General features: G+C 44.0%; 1 protein-coding gene across 1 annotated transcript in view; it reads right to left on the reverse strand.

Annotated features, from left to right (window-relative positions):
- Positions 1–9812, reverse strand: part of CDYL (chromodomain Y like) — a 198895-nt gene that overhangs the window by 188248 nt on the left and 835 nt on the right. The window lies entirely within an intron of this gene.

Below are 9812 nucleotides of genomic sequence, written 5' to 3' on the forward strand. Positions count from 1 at the left end.
GCTGTCTTCACTATGGTGAGCTTCTGAATGAAGACTTAACTCTGAGGCTGGCAAGCTGAGGTATGGGTGGGGACCCAGCCTTTTCTGGAGAAACAGCTACTCAAAGGTAGAGGGGAAGGGATGGGCTGTGGAGCTGTGGACAAGGCAGACCAACAGCCCTGAGTCTCTGGCTCAGTTCATCTGAACAGACTAACCTTGAGTAAAGAAACGCTAGAGCAGGCATGCTTACATATCGAGGCGGGCAGGACAAGGGTGCTGAACGCTTTGCTTCAGAAGCACATATTTTGTAACTACTGTATCAATTTTCATAGTCTCCTTGAAATCTGAACAGTAAAGTGCTGATGAGATGCACAAGGTAAAATCTCAAGCGTTGGCTCAAACTCTCACTCCCTGATCACAATACCACAAATATCAAATCAACTAAGATTGTTTCAGAATAAGGAGAAGAAAAGAAGCAAAGAAGGCCCCAAAGAACCTTCATCATACAAAAATATATCATTCTGGGGCCAGCAGGAGGTGTGGTAGTTAAGGGCGCTGGACTCCCACATGGCCAACCATGGTTCGAGTCCTGGATCTGGTAGCTTGTTTTCTCACTTTCTTGCTTGCTCTCTCTCTCTCTGTCTGTTCCTCTCTGGTCAAATTAAAATAAAGTTAAGTAAAATAATTCATACATATATGTAATCTGTTTTTATTTTTTTCCCCAGAGCTCTAGGGCTTTATTACAAATGTAGTTGACTGCTATGGGGGCCCCTCTCCAATGTTTCTTCTAGAAATCTTCTCTCCCTTCACACACCTCTCTAGGGAAGGTCAGGAGGCCATTCTAGAAGAGGGATCTGGGGAAAATGGAAAGGGCAATACTTTCTCCAAAGTCCTCTGCATCAACCACTGAGTCCCTCTCACTCTGTGAGCCTTCTGATGGAAGAAGTAAGAATTTCAGCTCTCATCTTCAAGGTCTTCCATGTCTACATACTGGGGTTGGGGGAAGGGATTTTGCCCTCTCTTGCCATTTGTGCTGTGGGCCTGAGTCCTGGCTGGCTCTGAGGGGACTTCCACCTCCATGGCTGCCTTCTCTTCCTGGGCAAGCCGGATCTGCTGGAGTCTTCTGCCCTTCTTTCCTGACAGCGTAATGCTGGCACTGGACACCCACTTTTTGAGGTGGCACGTGATCAGCCCCTGTTCTACCACAGCCCCCACCACCTGGTGCCTCAATTGCTGCTCGCGGTTCAACACCCCCTGCGCATAAACAGCTTTGTTCAGTTCTGTTCGGGGCAGGCTGATCTTCCCCCTGGAGGACCCATAGCTACATTCCCAAAGTACACAATTCCTAATATTTTATTGACTTTGCAGGAAACATGAAAAATATCCCAAGTGTCCCAGTAATGTCCCTCATCCCAATCATAATGACCCACTCAATCATAAAAGGGAACAAAAGTCAAGGACTAGAAAAGTCAGTGTCAAATATTTAGAAATAAAACATAGAATTGTTAAAATCTCAAAGTGCATGGGACCAGCAGTTGGCGTAAGGGCTATATCGCTGGACTCCCATGTAGTTGACCGCAGCTCAAGCTCCAGACCCGGTGGCTTAAACTCACGTTGGGCACGTGTGCGTGCATGCCCAAGATCCCGAGAGGAGAATGGAGGAGAAGGGATTGCGGCGTGGCTATCCCTCCTGGGGGGATGATTTCTCACTCTCTGTCTCTCTCTGTCTTGTCTGGCGAGTGCACACGCCCTATAGCAAAAACCTCTACCAAAAAAAAAATCTGAAAGTCCACGAATTAAGTAGATGACAGATTAAACACGGCTTCTTCAGGACAAGAACTTAGATCCAAGGAAGGGCCTAGAATGCAGCACGTATGTGCGCACACAAAGGACATGGAAATGAGAGGGTGAGAGACTGAGGAGATAGTGAGATCTATCGTAGGACTCTGCAATCCCAGAACGGTACAGAGAGGCAGTATTTGAAGGTAAACTGGGCAAGAACCTTTTTTAGAACGAATGAGGGATAAATCCCCTAAAAACAAAAACAAAAACAAAAAAACGCATACACCCACCTTATTCCAAAAAGAAAGTCACACAGAATGCAGTAAAGCCAGAGAACACCAAAGTCAATGAGATGATCTCAGAAGCAACCAGAGACAGAAGGCAGATCTCCTATGGAGTAGCTAAGTCTAGACTGACGACCTGACCTCCTCAAGAACAAGAACAGGGACCAGGAGACAATGGAACAGTGCCTCTAAACGGAGGAAATAAAACAGCTAGTTTCACTTAAAATGCATTCTCTCTTACAAAAATGCAGGCAAAATAAAGTCATTTTCAGGTCATCAATAAGCTAGAAGTTTTCCCGCTTCAGTCAAGAAATCTCTAAAGGTGGGACCAGCAGTTAGCGTATTAGCTATGTCGCTGGACTCCCATGTAGTCGACCGCGGTTCGCATCCTGGACCCGGTGGCTTAAACTCACGCCGGGGGTGGGTGCTTGTGTCCGTGTGTGCCCAAGATCCCGAGAGGAGAAAGAAGGGACTGTGGTGTGGCCATCCTCCCTGGGGGGTAATTTCTCACTTTCTGTCTCTCTGTCTCTCTCTCTCTGGCCAGCGCATGAGTCCTACAGCAAAAACCTCTCCAAAAACAAAAAAGAAATCTCTAATGGATACACTTGAGACAGAAAGTTCTGAAACGGAAGCCTTACGATCAAGGAAGCATCAGAGACTGATAGTACAGTTGTAGGCAAATCTAAACAAACATGGTCCGGAAAAATAATGTTCCATTGTTCTATTTTGTGAGTTTTTTAAAATAATTATTCTATTTATTCATTCGTTTCTTTTCATTTGATCAGAGAAAGAGAGACACACACATGTACACAGAGAGAAAGAGAGGGAAAGTGAGAAAGCAAGCCTCCAGGTCCAGGACTTGAACCGTGGTCAGCCATGTGGGAATGTCCAGCACCTTAACCACCATGCCACCTGCTGGTCCCATTTTGTGAGTTTTTCATGAATAGTAAGATGCTGAAAAGTGGCGGCACGGAAGTTCAGGGATGGGTCGGGGTTGAAGGATTCTGTAGTCCTTGCACTGTCAGACAAAGCAAGAAATACTAACTTCAGATTGTGTGTGTTGTGTAACTGCATAAGTAGCTACTTACAGCCTAGAAACAGCATATTTCTTGACCAATACCCCATACAAGGGAGATAGAACACAGAAACACCATCAGCGAGACTGTAACACTGTTGGACTAGGTTGTGCTGGAGCAGAAGTTGAGCTTGACAACAAATAATGTCCAAGGGGGGTCAATGAAGGACAGTGAAAGTAAAATCTTAGTTCGAAGGTCCCAAGAGCAATTTTAACACTTGCTTTAAGTCATAGACACACACACACACACACACACACACACGCACGCACGCACACACACCCTGGCAAGAACCTGAGGAAAAACTGATCTAGAAAAATACTCATATAGAGGCTGGCATATGGTATGGTAGTTAAAGGTGCTGGACTCCCACTTGGTCGACCATGGCTCAAGTCTCAGACCATCTCTCTCTCTCACACACTGTCGCCCTCTGGTCATATTAAAACAAACAAATAAATAAATAAAGTTAAATGAAATAATTCTTAAAAAGAAAAATGCTTATATATACTTGAACAAACTTTTTTTTTTTTTGGGGGGGGGGAGGTTTTTGCTATCAGGCACGTGCGCTCGCCAGAAAGAGACAGAGAGAGAAAACTAGCAATCATCCCTCAGGGAGGATGGCCATGCCACAATCCCTTCTCCTCCATTCTCTTCTCAGGATCTTGGGCACACATACACACGCACATGGCATGAGTTTAAGCCACTGGGGTCCGGGACTCGAACCACAGTCAACCACATGGGAGTCCAGTGACATAGCCATTACACCAACTGCTGGTCCCATGGACAAATTTTCAAGCCACCAGGCCTTTTCCAGACTTCTGGAGAACACAGACTCCAAAGCCTTGCCAACTTAAAAAGCTAAAGAGAGAGTGAGGTGTGTACGGGATAGGGTAGTTGGAGGTTTTCTCCATCCTAGGGTTGAAACCATAGAAGCAGACAAGGAACTAAATGCAAAAGACATAGCACAGCCATAACATTTGCAGCAGCAGGATCCTGAAGGTCAGAAATAGAGAAGTTACTCTTATAATTTGCTCTTCCATTAAAATAATCCAACAATTGCACAACGATGACAAGATTCTGGACCAGAAATGATTCCCTAGTTTTAAAGCACTAACATTCTAGTGGACAAATACCCCATACGGTGAAGATAGAACACAGGAATTCCAACATCTCTAGTTAACTACCTCATGTTTTTCAATACTCTCTCCCTAGAATGACTCAGTTAATAACCAGCTGTGGTCAAAGAGCATGCAAATAGGACCAGTCTAGTCCACCCAGAGCTCCTTTCTACCAGGGATTCCCCCCAATTTTTTTGGAGAGGGTTTTGCTATAGGGCCCATGCACTCGCCAGAAAGACAAAGAGACAGAGAGACAGAAAGCGAGAAATCACCCCCCCCCAGATGCCCACACCACAATCCCTTCTCCATTCTCCTCTCGGGATCTTGGGCACACACGCACACACGCCTGGCGTGAGTTTCAGCCACTGTGACCCGGACTTGAACCGTGGTTGACAACATGGGAGTCCAGTGACATAGCTATTATGCCAACTGCTGGTCCCTCAGATCCCCCCACTTTCTACTTGTGTCTGAAACAGAAGGGTGCAATCCAGAGGCTCCTAAAGCCACCTGCATTCCAGGTAGAAGCTTCTTGAAATGTAAGATTCCTGTTTCTATCCACATATCAAAAATCAGTCTCATAGTTTGGGTCTAAGAATTTGTATTTGGGGGCTGGAAAGTGGTGTGGTGGTTAAGGCGCTAGACTTGCACATGGTTCAAGTCCCAGACCTGGTGGCTTGCTTTCTTGCTTTCCTTCTCTCTCTCTCTCCCTCTCTCTGGTCAAATTGAAAAAGTGATAACAACAAAAAAATTAATTAAACAAAAAATCATTCTTAAAAAAAAAAAAAAGAATTTGTATTTTGAAAGGATCCCAAGATGATCCTGTTCTGTCTACAAGTCCACAAAATATAAAAGTATTTCTCCTTAGGCACAAAATTTTACTCAGGTGAGGGCTGGCTTTGTGCATCACATACACTCGAGACAGCGAACTAGAACACTAAATAAAATGTTGCCTATATGCCATAGAAATACGCTCGGTAGCTAGTAACATAATAGAAAATGATGGGGCCAACAGGTGGTGTGGTGGTTAAGGTGCTGAACACTCCCACATGGCCAACCACGGTTCAAGTCCTGGACCTGGTGGCTAGCTTTCTCACTTTCTCTATCTCTCTCTCTCTCTCTAATTGGTCAAAATTAAAATAAAATGAATGAGTAAGAAAAATATAGAACAACAATTATCAAGGATTTTGGATATTATCACAGGAACAGAAAAAGATTTATTCTGGTACACAAAAATCAAAAACAAATTCAAAGGAATAGCACATGAGCAATAGCCACACTGCTATTTGGACAAAAGAATAAACAAGCAATTAACAGGATAAAGAGCACTTCAAAGAGTCTCCACATTTGACCTCACTGCCCCACATCAACCCCAGAAGTCAAATAACTCCCTCATCAAAATTACAATCTTTTTGAGGACAACAGCTCCACCATCTACTTGCACTGCTTAACCTTGACCAACATCCATGGCGGTTCAGTCATGTCTGTGATTCCCACTTTAACTACATACTCAGCCTCTCCTTGCAACTGCGCTTCCTGCCGAGGTGGTTAAACCTCTTGTGGTGTACAGGAGAAAACAGCCATCTCCTCCCCAAGTAAAGAACACGATTCCAAAGACATGCCTTTCCCTGAAATCCTAATTAACTTTCCAAACTCATCAACTTTTACAACATTTCTTATGAACCAAGTACGATTTCCTTTTTCAAAGCTTAATCCCATCTCCGAGGGACAAAAACATGCCATGGGTTGGATACATATCTTCTCAGAAGGTCAAGATTGGATCACTGAGATCTTAGTGAAATTTAGATCATCTTTCATGATAGTTCTCAGGAGAAAAATGCTGCATCCAATGAGAACTCAAAGAGGAATTCAACGCACGAATAAAGAGAATGCTTCTTCTGTTTTAATACAACACACACTCTTCACTTAGTACCACATGAACAAAGTCATGCAGTGGTTACTTGACCACTAGATAAATTAGGGTCCACTTGGTCTCCGTTTTCTTTGATGATATAATCAATTTACCGGGGACTTTGAAACCCCAAATCTCAAAGGAGGAACACAGGTTTGCCCTCAAGGTTTCCGAGCGCTATTTTCTGCCCTCTTTGCAATGGATGTTGTAGAATAAGTAATCACTTAACACTTGGGTGTAGTCTTTGATCAACTGCAAATCACTTTTACATGCTAATGCCACTTCAGGCTCACATTTTTTTTAGTTGTCATAGTATCACCATTTTATTCATGAGAACCGTTCAGGAGAGTGTTACTTGTTAATGGTCTTGAATTTTGATGTTTTGGACCAGCCCTGTAGTCTAGGGATTAAGGGAGCTAGATCCTACATGGTTGACACTGTAGTTTGAGTCCTAGGCCCAGCTTGAAGAACGCACTCAACATGGATGCATGTGTGCCCCAAATTCCAACAGGATGGAGAGTGGAGAAGCTTCTACAGCATGACCATGCCCCATGGGGAGTTCCCCTTCACTCCACCCCTGCACGTGCTCCCACACTCTCTAGCAACATAAATAAATAAATTGTGATGTTCTACCAATATCTGTTCCCTTACAGTTCTGTAGCTGCTGTAGACTTGTTCTTTTGCCATACCACGTTACGCCAGCAAAGTATTTCTTACGTTACGCCAGCAAAGTATTTCTTTGTCAACATCGGGGAGGACATGGAAAGATAGAACTAAAGGCATGGCAGTTAATGAAGGTGGCTGGATCCAACATGGCCCACTCCACAGTTGAAGTGTTGGACTTGAAGGCTTGGAGAACACACTAGGCACATGTGCACGTGTGCCCAGAGCCCAAAAGGGAGGAGAAATGGAGAAGAAACTGCATTGCCATCCCCATGCAAGTGCTTTCTTACTTTCCTTCTCTCTCTGGTAAGTGGACATGATGTCCTCTGGCAAATTAGTAAAAGGAAAATTTTTTAATGTTATTAAAGTACAGGTTTATCTTGGTTAAAAAATCATAAGCCATGCATAGCTTTTTCCTAATAGGCATCTTCCATGAACTTTTTGAAGACCCCTGGTGGACCTCACTAGATGTAAGGAGCCTGGGGCCAAATATGAAATAGTACTGGACAAAACAAGGCTACTAATGTCCCTTCATTTAGTACCTGGCTACTCAATTGTCTGCAGATTATTCCCAGCCTCGACACTGTAGACTGTTGACAATTGCACAGCATTGCAAAGGATGAAAACAATGCAACTCTGTATCTTCAGAAACAAAAGCAAGCCTAAGGAGGTATGTTAGATCCGTTACAATAGAATAATAATTATCACTAAGGACTTGCTGCGAAAATTGTAGAGTATATGTGCATATTTTCTTATTTAAAGGGTCACAACTCCATGAAGAAACCACCGAGCCCAATTTCCAGATGAGGCAACTGAACTTTCAAAGCTAATTTACCCAAGGTGGCAGAGTTGAAATTCAATAACCAGGCTGCAGTTGACCCCAAATCCTGACTCTCAACAACTAGGTGGAACTTTCAAATGTCAGCTTTCAATTGTGATAGTCAGGGTTGCCTACTAGTCAAGGAGAAGTTACAAAACGTACCCTAAAAGACACTGACTGCTACATACAAGGAGGCTTCAAAAAGCTCAAGGAAAAAAATGGAATTAAAGTATGAGTTTATTTTGGTTCCCCCCAAATTTGAAACCCAGGTAGATTTTTTAATATGCATTTTCCACAAATTTTTTGAAGACTTCTAATATTTGCTACACACGTTTACAGTGATTCCCAAGTATCACCTCGACTGTACATCCATAATACTTTTTGTTCACAATCAAAATAAAACCCAGAATCAAAATGTCAGTTGTGCAGTTGTTGCATTTCTTTGTGATGTCCTGATTTCTTCCCCAATAGACTTGTGAGAGCGTGAACTATTCTCAAATCTCCCCATCACCCTATGGACTCTTCACAGGGCAAACATTTAATAAACATGCTGAATGAACACAGACTTAGTACGAAATGTTACTTACAAATGCTTTCCACCAGAAAAAAATCGTGGATAGAAAAGCTATATAAACACAGAAAGAACTAAACTTGATTCAGAATGCACCTCTAGTTAATGCTCTCTCTTCAGAGGCATTTTTATACACGCAGGATTCATACAGGATACAACTAATGTATAAGCTGCTACTCTTCTCCGAACATTAATAGACGTGATTATTTATTATCACGACAACAAAAGCGAGAGTCAACACTCACTCAAGACGGCCACAGAACAATCTAATTGTAGAAACTAAGATTCCTCATCCCCTCACTAGGTACTCTCCCATTGCGGGAGTGATCTTGGAAGATATATCTCAGACAGTCTAGCCTTTACTTCTGAGGCGTCACCACAAACACTTTCCTTCCTAGAAGGGAGGTTCCTTAAAACAGATTTATTTTCCTTTTACATTCCCAAATGACTTAAGATACTATCTTGAATACCATAGGGCACGGCTAATGTGTAAAGAAAAGAATGAAACATGTTAGCACCAGTTAAGGTACACTGACCCCATACAATGCGAGGAGAAGCAACAATCTTAACCATTAGTTACAGAACAGGCCGGCCTCCTCCTGAGAACTTTTGAAACCATCTGCCTTCAAAAAGCAACAAAAAGTTGCCAGAAGACTATCATTGTTGGCAACAAAGTTCCATTCTATGCCAATAGCAAAAACAATAAATAAAAAAAGACATCCAAAATAGAAGTCACCTGGAATGATCATCTGGGACCCTGGGGCTCTTGTTTGGATGCTTACTCAAGTCCCTAAACACCCAGGTCCCTAAACACAGCAAAAAGGCGAGTCTAGAGAACATCCAGGAGTTGTAAGCCTCTTGTGAAGATGTATTTAGAAACGTATGTAAAACAGAGAATCATGTATCCAAAAGAACAGAAAGCCTTCCAAGCTGCTGTACTTCCAAGAAATCTCCCGTGAAATACGTCAAGAAGTTACATGGAGACAGACAAATGGTGTCTAAAGAGCCAAATTGATAACTCTCAAACTTGCAGTTGAAGCTGGTAAACCCATCGCCCATAACTTGAAGAGTTCTGATTGTGCCCTTTCCTACTTGCAACGCTGGGGCGCAAATGAATGACGGGGTATCAGCGTTAAATTTAAATTTCCTGGCTCTGGCCACAATGCTAACCTAATTAAAGCATGTGGTCAACGTTTAGCATTTTTGGTGCGATATTTTGCATCGCTCTGGCTAGCAGTGAGAGTCGAGACAGTTGCATCGCTCCTCCGGCGTCCCCGCCAACCCCGCCACCGGAGGTAAAACCCTACCCAAAACGCTTTATTAAATGGACAGGAAAGACACCCCCACCTCCCGCACCGCCCACAGACCCCGCCAGGCGGGACTGGGGGCTGCACTCCCACTACCCTCGCCAAGAACACTTTGAGCTCAGTCTGAGCAAGTCACTTGTGTCAGCGCTACTTCCCCACGGCCGGGACCACCCCCGCCCGCGGGCCCCCTCGGAGCAGCGTGGCTCGGGCTCGCCTCGCACACATTTCCCGCCCAGCAAACTGCGGCCGCGGCGGGGGAGGGGACGCGGCGGGCGCCGGCGGCAGAGCCGGGCCGTCGGGCTGGAC

Source organism: Tupaia chinensis, unplaced genomic scaffold (genome assembly GCF_000334495.1).
Source record: "Tupaia chinensis unplaced genomic scaffold, TupChi_1.0 Scaffold000048_1, whole genome shotgun sequence".
NCBI lineage: Eukaryota > Metazoa > Chordata > Mammalia > Scandentia > Tupaiidae > Tupaia > Tupaia belangeri.